This window comes from Mus caroli, unplaced genomic scaffold, assembly GCF_978045245.1.
Source record: "Mus caroli unplaced genomic scaffold, Mus_caroli_1 scaffold_1, whole genome shotgun sequence".
Classification (NCBI taxonomy): Eukaryota; Metazoa; Chordata; class Mammalia; order Rodentia; family Muridae; genus Mus; species Mus caroli.
Window position 1 is genome coordinate 133,429,197 of NW_028227256.1, and position 20,983 is coordinate 133,450,179.

Consider the following 20,983-nt stretch of genomic DNA (forward strand, 5'->3'; position numbering starts at 1 on the left):
ATGGTGCTGGAGGAGCTGGGAGTTCTTTTTTTTTTTTTTTTTAAAGATTTATTTATTATATGTAAGTACACTGTAGCTGTCTTCAGAGACTCCAGAAGAGGGCACCAGATCTCATTACGGATGGTTGTGAGCCACCATGTGGTTGCTGGGATTTGAACTCTGGACCTTCAGAAGAGTGGTCGGGTGCTCTTACCCACTGAGCCATCTCACCAGCCCGGAGCTGGGAGTTCTACATCTTGATCTGAAGGCAGCCAGGAGGAGACTGTCTTCTGCATTGGGTGCAGCTTGAGCATAGGAGACCTCAAAGCCTGCCTACACAGTGACACACTTCCTCCAACAAGGCCACACTTATCCCATACCTCCTAATAGTGTCACTCCCTATGGACCAAGCATTCATGTGGGTCCATGGTGGCCATTCCTATTCAAGCCTTCACATATGTACATTTGCCTATGAGCATGTGCATATGGGTGTGGGTGCCTGCAGAGGCCAGTGACATCAAATCCCCTTGGAGCTGGAGTTACAGGTGGATGTGGGCACTGGGGACTGAGCTTGAGGCTACTGGAAGAGCAGTGTGCTTTTAACTGCTGAGCTGTCTCTCCAGCCTCCATTTTCTTTTTCTTAATTTATTAGTTCCAAAGCTACTTCACCAACCCTTCTCTTAGATTAAAGAGAAAAATCTTAGTTAAATTTTGTTGTATACAAACTTGGCATGATGCTGTGAGATCACAGAGAACAGAAGGGTTCCTACAGGGAGGGACATGAGTGCCTTTAATCTCAACACTCAGGAGGCAGAGGCAGGTGGATCTCTGTGAGTTCAAGGACAGCCTGGTCTACACAGCAAATTACAGATCTCCAGACTTGTTCATCCCTGGACCACCATCTCCCATTCCCTTCCTCCTGTGGTAACCACTGTTCCATTCCCTCTCAGAGACTCCGAATCATTTGCTTGCTTTTGTGTGTGTGTGTGAATATAAGCACTCAGTGGAAAAGACGTCGGTGTTCAACTTACAATCACCGGAAAAGAAGATTGTAACAAGTTACAGCAAGCGACTTTGCTGTTTTTTCTCTTTTCCTTGCTCTTTTTTTCCCTATAGATCAATTTTCTTTTAGTTTTGACATTATCATTTAATTACAATATTTCTCCCTTCCCTCTCCTTCTTCCAATCCCTCCTTTGTACCCTCTGGATTCTATTTCAAATTTATGGTCCTGTGTTTCACAAATTGTTATTGCATGTTATATGTATATACATTCCTAAATATAGCCTGTTCAGTCTGTATAATGTTACTTGTACAAGGACGACACCAGTGGACATGCCGAAGCGGACAGGGAAAGGCCTGAAAGGTCTCAACCGCATGCAATCTGTAACCGAGGAAAGCTGTGGGTAGAAGACATGTCCTTCCCCAGGGACACCAATTGGTTGCTTGTTTGATTTTTGGTCCCATGTAAAAGGCATGCAGTATTTTTTTATTTTTTCTTCCTACTTTACTTGACCGGATGTCCTCCAGGTTCACGATGGTGTGGCTGGCTAATGGCAGGGTCTCTTTTCTTAAAGCCAATCAATTCCATTGTCTCCATGTCCCACCCCATCTTCATACAGTTCTTACTGTGGGTGCAACAATAGGCTCGGGAGAGCAGATGTCTGAGTGGTGGTGTCATTTCCTTTGGATATTGTACTGGCTGGCTTTGTGTGTCAAGTTGACACAAGCTAGAGTCACCACAGAGAAAGGAGTGTCAGGTGAGGAAATGCCTCCATGAGATGCAGCTGTAGAGCATTTTCTCAATTAGTGATGAAGGGGGAAGGGCCCAGCTCATTGGGGGTGGTGCCATCCCTGGGCTTGTGGTCCTGGATTCTATAAGAAGGCCAGCTGAGCAAGCCAGGGGAAGGAATCCAGTAAGCAGCATCCCTTTACGGCCTCTGCATCAGCTCCTGCCTCAAACCCGGTTTGAGTTCCTGTCCTAACCTTTTCTGGTGATAAACAGTGTTAGGGAAGTATATGCTGAATAAACTCTTTCCTCCCCAACGTGCTTTTTGGTAATGGTGCTTTGTTACAGCAATAGAAACCCTGACTAAAACCAACCCGTACCAGCATAGTGAAGCATTGCTGTGACCCCCCTAACTATGTTTTTAGGAGGACTATGGAACTTTGGGTTAGAAGAGACATTTGGTGTTAGGAGCTCTGTGGGACGTTCTGAAGGAGCTTGGAAGATAAGAATGTTGAATAGTGTGAAGATGGTGGCCTAGCTTGTGAAATTTCAGAGAGAAGATTAAAGACTCTATAAGGACTGTTAGCTATTTTGATTGTGAAGATTCTGTGGTTCTGGTTAGCTGGGGCTGAAGAGTCAGCTGTGATTAACAAGATACCAGAACTACTGAATAAAACCTTTGCATTACTGGGACAATTGATGTTGGTTAGCTGGAACTAACAAATTAGCAGTGATAAAGAGACAAGCATCACTAAGGTGACATCTTTTGTGAAGTGTTTCCTGAGAGCAAAGGAGCACAGAGCACAAGCTGTGTTCCAGAGGTAGCCACACTTGGAACAGTGTGGGCAGCTAGACTTGGTAATACGTAAGAGTCACCCAGGTGTTGCTGGTTTGGAAAACATGGTGGGGTAGCACCTGACAAGTGGCACTGTGAGAGGCCATTGGGGAGGTGCAGCCTCAGCAGCAGCTGAAGGCCCAGGCCTGAAGAAGAGAAATTGAGGCCTGGAGCAATGAAGAGCACCTGTAAGAGGCTACTTGTGATAGTGCAGCCCAGTTTCAGCAGAAGATCCCAGCGTTTTGGAGATGCCAGCACCATGGGGTGACCACCAAGAACAGTGGTAGCACTGACCCGGAGGCAGCTTGAGTCTAGAAGACAAGCTATGTGCCACAGAGGGCAGAGCTGGCAAAGTGACCCTTGGAGGAGCCCAGAAGTGGATCCCAGACACGGAACGGTTAGAGTTTGATTTTGTTTTGCTTTGATTGCGACTGTATCCTGATTTTTTTTCCCCTCTTTAAGTACAAAGTATTTTAGTGGAACTTACTGTTAAGAGACTTTGGCTCTCAAAAGAGATTAGATATTTTAAAGGAATTGAAATTTAATGTGTTTGAATTTGTAAAGACTGGGATTTTTAAAGTTATTTAGATCTCTGGGATGAATAAGAAAGTAATGGTTTAGCTTTATAGTGATGTGTTTGTGTGTCAGGTTGACATGGGGTCAGTTGTACTGGCTGATTTTATATTATATATATATATATATATATATATATATATAGACAGACAGAAAGAGAGAGAGAGAGACAGAGACAGAGACAGAGGGAGACACAGACACACACACAGAGACAGACACACAGAGAGAGATTTGGCACACACACACACACACACACACACACACACACACACACATGAGAGAGATTTGGCCGTGAATAACTTGGTAGATGGATGTGACATATATTAAACTTGGCATCTCTCTCTCTCTCTTTCTCTGAGACATGCGCATGTGTGGTTTGTTGTTTGTTTATATGGGTGTTTGGCCTTCATGTATGTCTGTGCTCTGCTTCTATGCCTGGTGCCAGCAGAGGTCAGAAGAGGGTGTCAGAGCTCTTGGGACTAGAGTTATAGACAGGTGTGAGCTGCCAGGTGAGTTCTGGGAGTAGAGCCCAGGTCCTCTGGAAGAGCAGCCTTAACCACTGAGCCCTCTTTCCAGACCCCTGCTATTGTTGTTTGTTCATCTTGAGACAGAATCTCACTGAGTCTAAAGCCCACCAAGCACTCTAGGGTGGCTGGCCAGCAAACCCAACGTATCTGTCTTTGGCCACTGCCCCAGCACGGGGGATGCAAGCATGTGCCACCATACCCAGCTTTCTTGCATGGTGATCATTTCATGCTGAGCTGTCTTCCCAACCCTGAACTTGGGAATCCTTGAAGGGAACTGGGTGTGCATAAAGGAAGACTGCCTGTGTTTGAGATGCTCAGCATGAGATGTTTAAGAAAGGACTCGGGTAGGCTTGTGGTGTTGGAACAAGGCAAGGGAAGGAAGTATTTGCACCTGTAGGTAACTGAAGCTGGGGCCGTGGATGCAGGAATTCATAACCAGAATCCTCTTTGGAAGGATGATGAGGGGCCACAGAATTTGAAGAAGATCAAGTTGTCAGAAAACAGCTAACCACATGGATTTCTTGCTTGTCCTCTCTAACATCACCTGAGATCTCCATGTATTTGCCCCTCATGGCTGCCTCCTCAATCATTCTTTCCCAAGATCCAAAGTGCTCTCTCCCTTCTCCCTCCTCCCTCTCCCTCCTCTCTCTCCCCTCTGCTCCCACCCCTCCTCCCTTTCCCCCTTCCCTCTCCCCACCTTCCTTCTTCCCCTCTCCCCCCTCCCCCTTCCCTTTCCTCCTTCCCCTCTCCCCCCTCCCCTCTTCCTCTTTCCCTCTCCCCTCTCCTTTCTTCCCTGAAAAAGTTTCACTGCCTGGAGTTGTATGTCAGAGCTGGAGGAGTCTTTTGCTTTCATGTCTTTTTCTCTTAGCTTTTTGACTGCTTGCTTGAGGCCCACATACAGTATTGAGTGCATTCTCTGTATAAAGTCAAGTTGTAGTTGTCTACCACATCTACAGAATGCCTTCCCAGAAACACTTAGACCAGCATTTCAGTAACTGGTCGCAAGAGCCCAGAGCACTGACACGGAAGACTAGACCAACAACAGTAAGACTGTATGGTCCCTGGGGTGGAGGGAGCCCTGAGACCTGGGGTTTCAGTGAAGGGGGTGGGGGAAAGTTAATATTCTGCTAAATTCAAGAATCTGGGGACTGCTGGGCACAGAGGGACAGTTCCAGAACCTTGTGGGAGGATTCACAAGCTCAGAGAACTGAGGTTTGAGAGAGCCTCTGTGGCCATATTGAAATAGGTGCCCCAGGCTTCCCTCTCCATCCCCAGTCCCAGGTAATAGAGACCGGGTCCAGCTTGGCTGCTCTGAGGCTGCACTGTCTTCTGGGACCCTTCTCTGGCATGGAACCTGGTGCCTTTCATCCCCCTGCCCTTGGGTCTTGTAATTTCCATTGTCCTGGCCCCTCTGAGTGTTACTGTTTAGTTTTTAGCAGAGGTGGCTGTGTTTTTATCTGGCTTTCTGAATTGTTTGTCATCTATTGCCAGCTGTGTCATGTGATTCAGAAAGGAAATGGCTTCTTGGAGCTGAAGGCTCTAAGCAGGAACTGTCCACCGGTGGAGAAACAAGTTAAGAATTGCCAGCATTTTGTGGTACCTTAAATGTAGTTATACTTGGAAAGCACACACTTGATTGGAAGGAGCAAAGAGTTGCCTTACAATTAAACCTGTCACACACAATACTAGTTGAGACTAAAAGGTTGACTCCCCTTTTATGGTTTGGAACCATTTTTCTGTCTTTGGGTCTCAGTTTTCCTCCCTGTAAAGTGGGTAAAGGTTCATTCCTGCTTGGATCCCTCCCACTTATCATGAGCTGAAATTATCTGGCAAACTAATTAGTTGGAGGAGGTCGATGTACTAGACAAATGGGAGTTGTTATTGTTTACAAGTATTTTATTATTGTTCTTATTTACATATAATCTAAATGTAATTTGCAAGTCTAATATGGTGTCAGCTAAGAGGAAATGGTACACTTGGGGTGTAGTCCCAGGTCTGTTTACTGTAAAGGTGGCTTGTCACTGTGTTGGATGTCTGCTTTGTTGATCAGGTGGTTTTTAAGGCTTTCTTGTATAGCCTGATTTTTGGCCTTTGGATGATAGTCACAGGGAGTCCAGCTTTTTTGACCCGAGGGCCACACTGGTTTCTGACTGAGCCTGGGCCTCCCTGTCCCAAGGTTGTTCCTGTCTGCTGCAGGCTGCCTGGGGCGACTCAACCAATTGCCTGCAGATCATTTTTTTTTTATTTGTTTGTTTGCTTGTTTGTTTATATCCGTTGTTTATTGTGTGTCAGCAATCTCATCCTCTCCAGGACTGGGTTTACCCATTTGGCGTCTAAGCTAATTTCTAAAAATTTTCTTTCTAGAACCATAGTATGCTAATTTTAGGTGTAATTTTTAATGAGAAATGTACATTTGCATCTGTATGTATGGACACTCACACTCACCAAATTTTCATCTGACACTGTTGCAGATATAGGACATTTCTATTTATTCAAGGGGCATGTGCATACAAGCCAAGAAACTAAAAAGAAGGAGAAGTCACTGGGAGAGCAAAGATATGTAGCAAAGGCATCTAAGAAGGGGAAAACAGGGCTGGAGAGATGGCTCAGGGGTTAAGAGCACTGACTGCTCTTCCAGAGGTGATGAGTTCAAATCGCAGCAACCACATGGTGACTCACAACCATCCCTAATGAGAAACAAATAAAGAACCTATGGGCTGGAGAGTGGAGGGTCCAGAGTGAGCGAGCAGGGGCTGGTGAAAGGGAAGGGGGGAAAAAGGAAGGGGAAAGAACACTGCAGTTTGTAATTCCAATGTGATTGTTACTTGAAGTGTAAAGGTGGTCTGTCCGTCATGATGCCTGTGTTTAAGGAAACTCCTGTTAAGTTTTCCTGTTATCCTCTCTTCCAACTCCAGTGGAGATAGTGACAGGGCCTTGCCAGTGACCGCAGAGCAGCCAGCACCAGTGTAAGAGTTTGGGGGTGGGCAGGCAGAAGTGTGGTCTTCTGTCCTACCCAATAAAGCCATGAAATTTACTGCTGGGGAAAAACAACCAAGCACCATCACCATTACCATCAAACACCCCCCAGCCCCCCCCACCCCCCCGAACCAAACCTGAAAACTAGGGACATAGGACTGTGGAAGGCGACTTGGGAAAGAGGGGCTATGCAGCTGGCCTCAAGCTCACAGATATGTGGGCAGTCCGCTCCTTGTTTAGAGTGTCTTCAAGCTGATACGGGAGTTTTCCAAGGATGCACTCATCCATATCTCTGTGTGACTGAGGATTTATCCAACGCCTGTGATCCCCTGGTTCATGTGAACCCCCCCGCCCCCCGGTCCAACCCTAGCAGACCCTCTGGGTATGACTTTGCATGTTCTGAAAACTGACATGTCCTTGTCACCATTCCTACTGTCCCTCTCGGCTTCTGCTGACGGTTGACAGCTTCCAGTTGTGACCCTCCTTCCAGCCCCCTGCCCTACAGTTTCTTCTCCATGAGAAAGTGCCAGATCCTACCTTGTTCTTCCCAAGGCCCTCTGTGCCATGGCCCTGCCCCCTCTGACATTATTCCTTGAAGCATCCTTGCTCCCTTTCCTTTGGTGCCCTTTGGCTATTTCTCAAGCCTGGCCAGCAATGTTCCTGCCCCGGAGCCATTGATCACATTCATTCTCATGCTGGAAAAATCTGCACTGGGCTGTGTAGGAACTCTTCCCTCTCTGCAGGTGTCTCCAGTGTCAGAGTCCCTCCCTGCCTGCACCCTTTCCCCACAGTGGCCTTCAGTCTCCTTATTCTGCCTTATGTCCCACCAGGATGCATACCAAATCACCTGACATGGCACACATTCTGTATTCTGATTTTGTCTTCTCTTTCCACGAAGCTCAGACATCACCAAGCAGGGGATTCGTCCGCTCATTGCTCCATTCGCAGGGCTCCGAACAGGCAGCATGTGGCCCCGGCTTACCAAGTATAGTTTGAGTAAAGGCATGAAAGGCAGTTTGGGAAGTTGAGACGTGTTGCCAAGTGATAGGCAAGTGATGTCAGATTAGCAAGGAACCATTGGAGTCTATTGTTTCCTCTGATGTTACCACATCTGTTGAGCTTAGCTTCTTGTGGTGCTGGAAAATAGATCCCGAGACCATCACATGTACAGCAACCACTTTACCACTGGGCTGCATCTCTACACTCCGTTCTCTCCTTGTAAAATCTGACACCATAGTTGCTAATGAACACTGCACTGTTAGATTAGCAGACCCGTCTCCCCTTGCCTGTGCCTGTGTGACTCAGATGAACTGTCGGTTGGCAAATGAAGGCCTTAGCTGGCTTGCCCACCTTCCTCAAGGTTGGTGCTGTTTGCTCCCTCCCCCCCATCTTCATCTCTAGAAAGATTGTGCCACTATGAACTGATAGAATAGGCTTCAAATTGAAGGCTGCACAGTAGGCATGCTATGACTAATAAGAATAGACCCAAAAAAATTCCACTGAAGAACTATATTGCTTATGAGGTGACTGCTGTACATAATTTGTTCAAATAGTTGTTTTTCTATAGTACTAAAGCATTGCCACATATAGTATGAAGTAATGATAATTACACCAGATTCCTTTTACCAAATGCATAATGAAGGACTTCAATACAATTTGTTTTTCTGAATAAGAGTAATGTGAAAAATTGATAGAGGTGAGAGAAAAGAATTTCTAGGCAATTATTGGAATTTGGGGGGCAAGGTATTGTGAGGAGCTTGACTATTGGAGCCACCAGATGTGCCTTCCTGACGGTGTTGCAAGCTACACAGCTAAACAATGGCAGAGCTTGTGGCTAACTTTCCTGGTTAAGGTTTTGGGTCCTGTCATTCAGCATGCTTGCATCTTGATTGGCTACCTATGCTTTCCTAATATGCTTGTCATTTTAGGCTCATCATTAAGACTTGGGTAGATCTTATGGGCAGAGGCCATGGCTTACTAGTTGTATAATATACACATTTACTATGAGCTGAGAGAAGGGCTGAGTGCGGTTGAGTACAGTTTTGCGTCTTGAACTATCAGATTTTAAGAAACATTTAAAATATATCCTCTCTATCCTTGATGGTTTTTGCAATAAATTTGACTTTAAATAAAAGGACAATTTAAAATTAGACTCCTCCTTCCACGCATCTTAGAATTTTTATTGCTGTGATGAAACACCATAACCAAAGAAACTTGGGGAAGAAAAGGGTTTATTTGGCTTATGCTTCCACTTCACTGTTTATCAGTGAAGGAAGTCAGGACAGGAACTCACGCAGGCAGGAACCTGGAGTCAGGAGCTGATGGAGAGGCCATGGAGGGATTCTGCTTACTGGCTTGCTCCCTCTGATTTGCTTGGCCTACTTTCTTATAGAAGTGTGCTGGGCTCTCCCCTGTCAGTCACTAATACTTCAGGCTTATGTATAGTTCAATCTTACAGAATTTTCTTAAATGAGGTTCCCTCATCTCAGATGTCTCTAGCTAATGTCAAGTTGACATAAAGCTATCTAGTAATATGTATCTACAGGTGGATTTGAGTTTTTTTTTTTTTTTTTTTTTTTTTTTTTTTTTTTTTTTTTTTTTTTTTTTTTCTGAGACCAGGTTTCTCTGTGTAGCCTTGGCTGTCCTGGAACTCACTTTGTAGACCAGGCTGGCCTCGAACTCAGAAATCTGCCTGCCTCTGCCTCTGAAGTGCTGGGATTAAAGGCGTGCACCACCATGCCTGGCTGGTTGTGAGTTATTTGACATAAGTACCAGGAAATCAACTCAGGACTTCTAGAAGAGCAGTGAGCACTCTCAACTGCTGAGCCATTGCTCCAGCTTCTTGGTGTGTGTGTATGTGTGTGTGTGTGTGTGTGTGTGTGTGTGTATGTTTTAGGGTGAGGAGATGACTCAGCAGTTAAGAGCACTAGCTGCTTTGCAAAGGATTTATGTACAATACCCAGCATTCCACAGAGTGGCTCATAACTGCCTACAACTCCAGTCCTAGAGGATCCTATGTCTTCTGGCCTCCATGAACATGTATGTTGTATACAGCAAGCAAAACACCCATATACATAAAAACAAAAGTAATTTAAAAATAAGATGAAGAAAAAAATTGTAATTAAGTCAAGATATGCACTTCTTATTCAAGATGAATGGTAGATTGTAATATTGCTTTTCAGATTACTTGTTTTTGAATATTGTTAAAATCCAGAGAAAAGCAAGTAAATACTTGATTCAATCCCATCAACATTAATTATGGCTAGTTGTTGAGTTGAAAACTCTGTTTAGGAACAGTATTTGGACTGTTGGTGGGGAGTTGTGTCTCCCAAAACCTCATAGAAAAGAAAATGGGACATCAGTAGATTTCATTTCTTAGGTTTATGGGATGGTACTTTATGTTGCTGGGACGTGTGTTTTCTTAGGCTGAGATATTTGTGACCAGTGTTGGGGGTAGAGGAGGAGGAGGAGAAGGAGGGGAGGGAGAGAGGGATGGAGGGAGGGAGAGAGAGAGAGAGAGAGAGAGAGAGAGAGAGAGAGAGAGAGAGAGAGAGAGAGAGAGAGAGGAACTTGCCCAGGAGGGTATATGTAGAAACCAGAGGTTGACTCTGGAATGTCTTCCTCAGTTGCTTCTTCCCTTTTTTGCTTCATGTGATGTGTGGCCTGCATGCATGCATGTTTGCATGAGTAGGTGTGGCAGTTCCAAAGTTGACATTGTATGTATTTATTGATCATTCACCACTTCATTGATTGAGGCTAGAGCCTTCTTAAGTCTAGAGATCTCTAACTTTCTCTACTCTAGTTGCCAATTTTCCATAGGAATTCCATCTCTCTTCTCCTTCCCTAGATAAACAGGCAGCCATCACACCTACCTGGCTTTTACATGGGTCCTGGGGCTTTATCCACTGAACCATCTCCCCAGGTACATATTACTTTGTTTTGGAAACATGATCCACCAGTAAAGTTGGAGCCCACCTCTTTGGCAAGGCTGGTGAGCCAGCAGACTCTGGGTATCTGCTCAATCTCTGTTCTCCAGCCCAGAGTCATGGGCCCAAGCTGTCATGCCTGGCTTTTAAGTGGGTGCTGAAAGTTCCCAACTCATGTACAGAAAATGTTGTCTCAACTACGCTATCTTCCTAGCTGGGTCTGACTTTTTATAAGATTTGTTCTTTCTGAAAATATACCAGGTCACTAGAGAGGAAGTGAGCTGTGGGAAGAAAAGGAAAGATTGCTATCTCTGGGCATTGGGGCCGGGGCTAGAACCTTTGCTGTCTTTACTCCCGATGATAGAATGGCAAATACAGTTACTTTCCTGTGCCCAAGAAGAGTACATGTCTGGAATTGTCCAGGCAAAGACATCAAGGAGAATTAGCAACCCTGGAGCAACCAAGATGGCAGCTGACTTGATGATATTGACAACCACCTTGAGCATTTATGGTCTTCACCCACTCCTTGAGCCTGTGGTTTCTCTGGGGGGTGTTAACAGATGCACAAGTGATGCATGTGCCCCTGTGTTGGCAAACCCTCTGCCACTCTCTTTCCCTACACACCCAACTGAAGTTGAAAAAAAAAGACATTCCCACCTGTCTTAGTTAGGGTTTTACTGCTGTGAAGAGACACCATGACCAAGACAAGTCTTATAAAGGACAACATTTAATTGGGCTGGCTTACAGGTTCAGAGATTCAGTGCATCATCATCAAGGTAGGAGCAAGGCAGCATCTAGACAGGCAGAGCTGAGAGTTCTAAATCTTCAACTGAAGGTGGCTAGTGGAAGACGGACTCCCATGAAGCTAGGACAAGGTAATTAAAGCCCACACCCACAAGGGCACACCTACTGTAACAAGGCCACACCTCCCAACGGTGCCACACTCTAGGCCAAGCATAAACAAACCATCACACCGCCTATGCCAGTGGTGCCACAAGGCCTTCCTTGCCCCCCTGCATTGATGGGGTGACAGGTGCTACTTTCCATTCCCAGCCTCTTGAGAAATACCTAATGGAGAGACAAAAGAGGGCACAGACCTGCATTTTGTTCTGAGAGTTCAGGAGCAAACAGATTATTTACAGGGAGTGTTATCTCCTTACAAAATAAGCAGGCTTTAGGATTCCCGATTCCCAGGCCCTTGTGTTCAAACCCAAATATGAATTAAATATGTACAGTGCCATGTTTCCTTGAAGTATCCTTTTCTTAAGGCTTCAGCATGCGCCCTCTCTTGTGCTGGGCTTCCTCTGGTATCTTTGTGTCTGTGATGAGGCTTTGTTGCCTATCAGACTATATTTGGGGACATTTTCTGCAGTGCTGGGAAAACAGGAAATGGCCACCTTTGTGGACTGTGAGTCAAAGTGGAGATGGAAAACCCCTTCTCGGGACGCTCACAACAGGACCAACCGCCGGAGTTCCCACTGCACCTGGTGAGAGTATGCGTGGGTGGTGTCTCTGGGTGGCTTCAGGAGAACTGAGATACATATGTGTATGCACATAGGCATGCTTTAATATGCACCTGGGGAGTGCATTGTTGGGTAATTCTATTGTTGTGAGAATGATGCAGTATGATCTTATCTAGATCAAGATGGCTACAACCGATGCCTCTACGTGATGTAATCTTATGGGACCACCATTGTGTATTGTCTGAAATGTGGTCATTTGACTATAATTTAGTATCAACTTCAAGCATGATGTCACAGTGTTTCCAGAGCAAGGTAGCACAGTGGCAGTGATCACAGCAGAAGCAGAAATGAAGTTCCCCCCCACCCCCATTCTCCCCTGGCTTATAAGCTTCTTGTTTGTTCAGCTACTGTGCAGGTCTAGGCAGCCATATCACTTTGAGATAGTCTGGTCTCCTTAGCAAGTTCAAGGATAGTCATATATCAGACCCTGTCTCATTTCCCTGCCCTCCTCACAAAAAAAATCCACAAACAAAAACCAAAGCAAAAGCATCAAAAGAAAATTAGCAGCTACAAGGGGTGTGTGTAGTAAAACATAGATGACATGTGTACTTCACACACACATGCGCACACGCATGCACGTGCATGTGCACACGCACAGAGTGAACTGTATCTGTGGTAATGGTTTCTGGCCTTTGCTTCTGGAATGTTGCAGCTGAGGTCGGGAAAGGGGAGATTCTTCCCCAAGTGCTAGGTGATGAAATGAGAAAAGCGAGGTAGAAGTCACCTCTGCCATGTATTGTTTCCACCGTTTTGCTGTGACTCACTGCTAGAAGTACGGGGCTTCCTGGCCTGATGAAGTCAGTTTACCTCTGCCTCCTGGCCCTGTCACTTACCAACCATGTGACCTTTACTGGTGAAGGCATAGCTCCACCCCAACACCAGCTCTGGGTTCCCACTGCACCTGGTGGGAGTGATCATAGGTGGTGTCTCTGGGCGGCCTCAGGAGAGTGTACACACATGCATATGCATATACATGTGTGTACATAGGCGTACTTTAATATACACCTGGGGGATGTGCTGTTGGGTCTCTGCTGTGAATAGAATTACATTAACCTTGGGGGACTGTGAGAATTAAGAAGGTGACAGAATGAAATGACGGCCCCTTTATTCCTGGGTGGCACCAGGTGTGGATAGGCTAGGTGGGCACCAGCTCTGTGTTAAGCTGCTTGTGAAGGGCTGCCTGGCCTCCATACCCCACCCCTACCCCCAACTGGATGTAGCACTTCAAGGCTTTTCCAGGAGATGGAGAGGGTGAGTGAACCTTGATTGAGCACTACACAGGGAGCCTGGCAGGACTCCAGGCCACACAATGGCCACACAGATATCTGATAGAAACCTAAAACCGCAGTGTGGGAGCCGAGGGGAGGTGAAGCCTGCCTTGACAGCACTTGTGTGACAGCACAGCACGTGCATCCACACTTATGTATAGAAGCTCCTCCCCTCTCTGAGGCACCTATCTCATCGGTGTCCTAACTTATTATGGGGTTGGGAGGCGGAGCTTTGGAACAGAAACTTTTAAACAGGCAGTACTTTGATAATTGCCAGCGCCGGAGGACTCGGGCAGCAATGACACAGCATGTGGCTCTGCATCTGCATGTTCCCCAGAATTCGCGCATAGGGGACATTCTCAAGTGATCCTATGGCAAAATAAATAGGGAAACCACTGATATAATCGTGGAATCCGAATTCGTGTTTGGCAAGAAGGTGGCCAGTTTCTATTGAGACGCCACATCAATTAAGGTTCTTGTGTCTGTGTTCTCATTTGTGTAAGACTCAAAGAGTATGTTGTGAATTGTTTTCAAAGCGCTGAACACACTCCTGCTTGGGTTTTATCTCATAGCTTTGGGGATTGAACCCAAGACCTTGCACATGTGAGCCAAGTGTTCTGCCACTGACTTAGAAGCCCCTTGAGATCCTATTGTAGTAGCTGCGGTTAGAATTCTGCTCACTGAGGGTTTTTAGTTTTTATTGAGAAACGTTTTTTGTCTTCTGTTTTTTGTTTTTCTGTCTTGTTTTGGTTTTGATGTCATGGACTTAAAAACCTGCCTGCCACTGTTGCTTCTTTTCAGCCCAAAAGAAAACTTTCAGTAAAGGGAGAGACAGCAGCTTTTCTGGGTGGTGTGTGCTTTTTTTTCAAAGCTCTGCCTAGTTAGTGCCTCCAGTCCCTCTGCAGACAGACAGAGCCCTGGTCCGCTAGTACCCAGGAACTGCCGGGCTTGGACAACTTTTGGCAAACTTTAGTGGCTTACACCCTAAAAATTGAGGGTGATGAAATATAATTGTAATTTCAGTTCTTAGGAGGCAGGAGGGTTGTTTGCAGAACATATGTTAGAGGAACATAGCACAGGCTATCCGTTTTTACTCTGTTGTAAAAACAAGAGTGTTGTGAGGATTAGATCATATTTGTATGTTAAGATAAAGTACAAAATCTTGGAAAGATTATTCAGTGGTTAATGGTGTATACTGCATTTAGAGAGGACCTGAGTTTGGTTCCCACGTCAAGATGGCTCACAACTACCTGTAACTCCAGCTCCAAAGAATTCAACACTTATTCTGGCCTCCACAGGCACCTGCACTTAAACATTCATGTGTGTGCTCATCTAAATGCACACATGCAGTGTTTAAAATTAAAATAAATCTTAAGAAAAAAGTCTTAAGATTAAAAAAAAAAAAAAAGATGTCAAAATAAAGTGGCTGAAATTGTCAGCCATCCAAGACTGGCCAAGCGACGGTATCAAGTTGTAAGGGACACTTCCATGATGTTGCTCCTTGGTGTCTGTTCTATTGGATCCTTGTTCACAGTGGCGCCCAGGCAGGGAGTGCAGCTTATCTCTCCCACAAAAGACACTGCTCCTCGCTTTTGCTTCCATTCCGTTGCCAAGGCTGCCTTGCTCATCTGGGCACAGCAGAGAGCACGAGACAGTGGAGTCTTCAGGATGCCAGGCATTGAGGGGAGAGAAAGGGAGTTTTTTTTTGGACAAGGAACAATTTATTACCATACACAGCACACTGTTTAGCAGGCTGCTTAAAATGAGATCCTGTTATTTCATTGGTTATCTTCAGTATATATTCACTGCATTTTCTGGGCTAGCTCACTCCCTGGAACGTGTTAGATGGATACTCAACCACTGCTTTTTAATTAAGAGATGCAGGTTGGGGGCTGGAGAGATGGCTCAGTGGGTAAGAGCACTGACTGTTCTTCCAGAGGTCCTGAGTTCAAATCCCAGCAACCACATGGTGACTCACAACCATCCATAATGAGATCTGACTCTCTATTCTGGAGTATCTGAAGACAACTACAGTGTACTTACATATAATGAATAAATAAATATTAAAAAAAAGAGATGCAGGTCAAGTTAGGGGACTGGTTTTCCTTCACAGAGGCATTTTTAGGGATCAGGTGGGCTTCAGCAGCCTAGGAGGAGTGTTTCTTCTCTCTTCAGATGGGAACTATGAGGAAGGGCTGGGAGAGCAAGTACCATGACCTCATCAACCATGGACATATGTATAGTGCATGCATGCATGTACATGTGTGTATGAGAGGGTGTATTCATGAATGCTTGTGTGTGTATGGTGCATGTGTGCATGTGTGTTACATATACATGTGTGTGCATGTGTATATGAGAGAGTGCATTCCTACATACTCGTGTGTATTTGGTACATGTATGCATGTGTGTGATGCATGCATGTGTGTGTGAGAGAGATGCATTCATGACTTGGGTTATCTTTATCGTTTTCCACTTCATTTCTTGAGACTGAGTCTCTTCACTGAACATGAAGCTCATAGACGCAGTTGGATAAGTTAGCTGGTTAGCCTTCATGATCTACCTATCCCCATATCCCATCAGTGCTAGGGTGCACATTACCATGTCCAACTTCATGTGGGTGCTGAGGATCCAACTCAGTTCTTCCTGCTTGAGTAGTATGCACTCATATCACTGAGCCATCTCCCCAGTTTAACCGTGGGACATTTTTGACCCCCCTCAGATGAGGTATGAGAAAAGGACCATGGGTGTGGGTAATACAGTGGAAGGTAGAGAAGTATGCTTTGTTTGTTCTGTGCATCTGCTTACCGTGCTGGGGATCCAGCTCAGGGCACCATGTATCTCAGCAAGCACTCCGCCATTGGGTGCCATCTCTAACTCCAGGGAGAAGAGGTTTGAAAGCCTATAGCTTCTCAGAGAGTTGACACCTTTTCTGTTTCAGAATGTTAACTGTTGCCTATTTGTAAGGATGCATCAGCCTGACATGTCTCATAGGCTGGATTTCTCTCCTATGTCATGAGTACTGAAATGTCCTTCATGAGTTCATTCGATGCTTCTTGACTCTGAGTAGAAGACCATTCTAGCAAAACTGGAAGGGCACATGCAGTTTGTCCCTGAAGGTTGGAGTAGAAGGTTCTTCTTAAAGTTTTGGGTAAGATATTTATCTGGCCATGATGGAATTGGGCCTTGCCAGATATGGAGGGTCAAATGGTAGCCAGTCACCCTAAGCAGAGTCACATCTGTAGCGCTGTCGTCCAGTCTGGCCTTGAGTGGACAAGTTTCCAGAAGGTCTTGGCCTCCCAGGTGGCCTAAGTTCTGGACCACTTTGACTGTTAGGTTTTTTTTTTCATTTTAATTTTTAAATTTTTGCATTGTGATATGATCTCTTTCGTGGATGTACCTGCCTATTTCACTCAAACAGGTTTCTACTCTCTGAGGCCACACAGTAAAATTCTAATCCCTTTCACATCTTTTTTCTTCAGAAGGTAGCCCATTTTGTGTAAATAAAATGTCATTTTTACTGCCTATTTTCTTGGACTAATGTTGCGTTGGCCCGTGATGGTTAGTTTTAATTGTCCATTTGACACAACCTAGAACCACTTGGGCAGAGTCCCAATGGGGAAATTTCTAAGAAAGGTTGGCCATGACCATGACTGCCTTAATTGACACTGGGTAGCTTGGTCTGAAAACAGGCTGCAGTTTTCCTTGGGTTTGGACTCTGGACTAAGCAAGAGCACCTGCCGGAGCAACATGCATGCATGCGTTTGTGTCTGTGCTCTCGATTGTGGATGCGGTGTGGCCAGCTGCTTCAAGTCTTGCGATGTTGCCGTCCCTGCAATGATGGCTTTTCTCCCATTAATTGCTTTTTTATTAGAGTATTTTAACACAGTGACAGGAACTAGCACATGCGCAAAGGCTTTGCCTCCCACATTGAAATACTCTCTCTAGGAGGGAGGGAAGAGGAAGGCTTGGAATTTAGGAAACTTTCTGGCCCTAAGTTCAGAAAAATGACAAACTTTTCTCCCCAGTAGAGGTAGGTGGGGGCTTGACTACAAATTAGCCAGGGAATGCAGAGCTTTGAGAGTGTGTGGTCTCACAAATAGGATGGACTTTCAAGCTATGTAGATACCTGTGAGCTACCCATGTGCTAGCAAGCTCACCGGTTTGCCAGTAGACCAAGACAGAGTTGTTTCCTTCTTTGCTGATGTTTTGCCAAGAAAAGTCATGACCAGTTAATAACATGAGTGAATTGCCCTTCAAAGACTATGAAATACCCTTTTGATACTAGGTTTGGGGTATTTGAGCATCTTGGATGGGCACCAGGGCATCCCAGGCTGAGCTCCGCTAAGATGCACATGGTCCAAGTGCAGGCAAAGGAAGACTGCTGTAGTTAAGATCTTGACTGTCTCCTAACGATCTATGGGCTAAAATCTTGATCCTCAGAGCGTCGAGGATTTTAGGAGGTAAGGCTTGGTGGGAGCTCCCCACGTTACTGAGACCCTGGTTTCTTCCCGTTTCGGTTTTGCTTCTTGGGCACGAGGTGAACAGTTTTGCCTCATCAAGTCCTTCTTGCTGTGAGGTACCATCTCTCCACAGGTGATAAACAGTGGGGCTGGGACCTATGAAAGTCTGAGCCACTACCTCACAAAGAACGCATACCAAAGGTCACCACCCCCTTCGGCTCTTGTTTATCTCTGGTGTGTGAGGTTTTAGAAAGCTAGGCCAGGGTTTAGTAGTAGTCTATGGGTCAGCTGAAGTCCAATGCAGCCTGTTGGGCACGGAGCTTTAATGTCTTTGTGGAAATCATAGGGAGGAGCCGATCACCGCCTGCACCCAGCCAGCTTAGAGCTAACCGAATTACTGCACTTGCCCCGATGTTCCTGTTTGTTTTTCTTTATTTTTGATGAGGGCAGGGGTCAGATACGGAGAACAGTCAAAATAACACTAGGACACATTTCACAGAGGAGCGAGCCTCTGGTGAGTCACTCCGGATAGGGGCGGGGCTCTGGGTCTCAAGGAGTTCATCTGGCACAGGGGAAGAGCATGCAAAGGAGCAGAGTCAGGAAAGAGCGCCATGGTTCTCTATGGCAGGGCCTGGCTCCGGCTGGGAAGGCTGGCCTGGGAGGCAGGGAGTGACCAAGTCGAGAAAGGCCTTGGGAAGGTTGTATCAGAGTGAACCAACCATTTGGGCTGCCTGCTGAATGGCGTGAGACTGGGGATGGACAGACTAATGGCCGGAGTGCAGCCAGGAATGTATCACATATTTTTAGGCAAGAAATAAATGCCAAGGGTCTGATCTAAAGTATCTGGGAGGCCAGATGTGGACTGATTTGAAAGAAGCAGGAAAAAGACTAGGTGGGCTTTAGATCTTTGTGGGAAGAAGGGGCACAGAAATAGAGCAGAGGATTGTGGGTAGGAAATCTGGAAGGGCTTCAGCTCCTGGTGCAGCAGTGTGTGTGTGTGGGGGGGTGCGCACACCCTAGGTGGCCGTAGCTAATTGAGGTTGGCTTCACCTGCAGAGGGGGTGTCCAGGAGGGAGCATAGAGTATAGGGGACAGCACACAAGAGTGAATGTCTTCTCAAGTTGATGAGCCAAGACCTCTAGGTGCCTGTGGCTTGTTCGGTGGTGCTCCTTGGTTCTTCTCAACTAACAGGGTCCTAGCGAGAATCTGAAATCTGACCTGCTGGATGAAGCAGAGACCCCGGAGTGACAGATGCTGCTGAGGCAGTCTCCTATCTGAGGAAGGGAGCAGGGAGAACACAGCTCTCTGCATCCTACCGGGTCCTTGATAGTTCAGCTTCAAACCCAGCAGAGGGTCTAATTATAACGTCTCCGTGCCACGTTCCCTCTTTCTTAGCAACAAACATGTGCAAGGCTCGTCTCAAAAAAAACAAAACAAAACAAAAAACCCCCGGAAAAACCCCACAAGCCTAGCCCGTCACCACTCACCACGCTATTAATTCCTAACTTAACATAAAACAAGTGCTCATGTGAAATAGTTAAACTCCTTCAAGAATATTTATTTTGAGTGACTAAACTATACACTTCCTGTTCGGCGCTTAGGAAAATTGGTCTGTATTATTCCAGGGAAATGTCAAGATCACTAAGTGTTGTAGCTTGCTGACCTGTGCGCTGTGAACAAAGCTTCCACGTGGTTCTCATAAAAATATACATCAGAGATGGCTTCAAACTGAACGTCAAACTTAGTTAAGGGTACAAACCCCCTCAAAGTTATTGTGACTATCCAGCAGAACAACCAAACGCGCGCGGCGGCATGAGTCATTTTCCATCCCTTTGGGTGCCTCATGGTGCAGTGGATTTAGCGACTTGGTGTGTGTTATTCTAAGAATGGAAGTCGGGCCCCCTTGGCTCTGTCAGAGTGACCTTTGCCTGCTGCCTGTAGACTCTGGAGAAACTCTTCCTGCTTTTTTAAAAAAAATGTATATAACCACTTAGAAAAACATTAAAAACAACCTCCATGTTCTTACCTAAGCTGATCGGGGTGATAAGCTAGACATATGCATAATAAGAACTGTATAAATCATAGTTCAATTGAACATGAATATATTTTGTGGCATGCAAAGAATCATTTATATAGTTTGTTTTTTTTCAGGGACGGGAGGGAATTGTCAGGGTAGGTGGGATTTGTAGAGGACTGTTTAGTGGCTTAAAATCTCAGTTCCATGATGTGCATGTATATGCAACATGTAGATAAATCCAACTGACAACTTTGCAGTTAGGTCAGACTGTGTCTAGTAGGACTGTGACATCCTGCCTGTCTTAGCCCGTGGAGGGCACTGTGGAATGGAAGGCTGGCCTTTGATGTTCTATAATCATAATTAAGTGTTTTGTGACTCATTATACTTCATCGTTCGTGTTTTATTTCTGAAGTGGACTTTTGTAGCTGTTCCAGTTGCTTTGAATGTCTCCAAAAGCTGGGTAGTTTTGAACAAGGCTAATTTCTCTAGCATTTTTTTTTTTAGACATTTTATTTTTAGGATTAACTCCAGAGAGCAAAGGCTTTTTTGGGTTCTGCAGGTAATGAATGTCATGCGATGTACATGCCTGTCTGTTTGCATGGGAAGGTGGTCATTTTCCACTCCCTAAACCTAGTTTAGCTAGTATCTTGCAAATCCTCTGTCCACCTCGCTAGTTGATATTACAGATAGTACCCTTCATTCGCATTGCTTTTACTGGGTTCTGCGCGTTTGAACCTTGGTCCTTACATTTGTACAAGTACTTTACTATCCAGCCACGCACCCCCAACCCCTGGTTCAGAGGGTTTTTTTTTTGTTGTTCTTTTTCTAGACAGGGTTTCTCTGTATAACCTTGGCTGTCCTGGAACTCAGTCTGTAGACCAGGCTGGCCTCGAACTCAGAAATCTGAGTTCTGCCTCTGGCTCCCAAGTGCTGGGATTAAAGGTGTGCACCACCACCGCCCGGCTTGGAGTTCTTGATACATGTAGTTTGGCTGTTAACTGCCTGATTTTTCTATAGTATCTTGGCTTAAGAGAATGACAAAAGCTGTCAGAGTGCCTCTTGGGTCACCTCTGTTCAAGGTACTGCCACTGGACTGTGTATAATGCAGAAGTCCTGGCTTGCTTATCACGCCATGAATTCCAGCATCACTAACTGCAAATACAACCAACCCC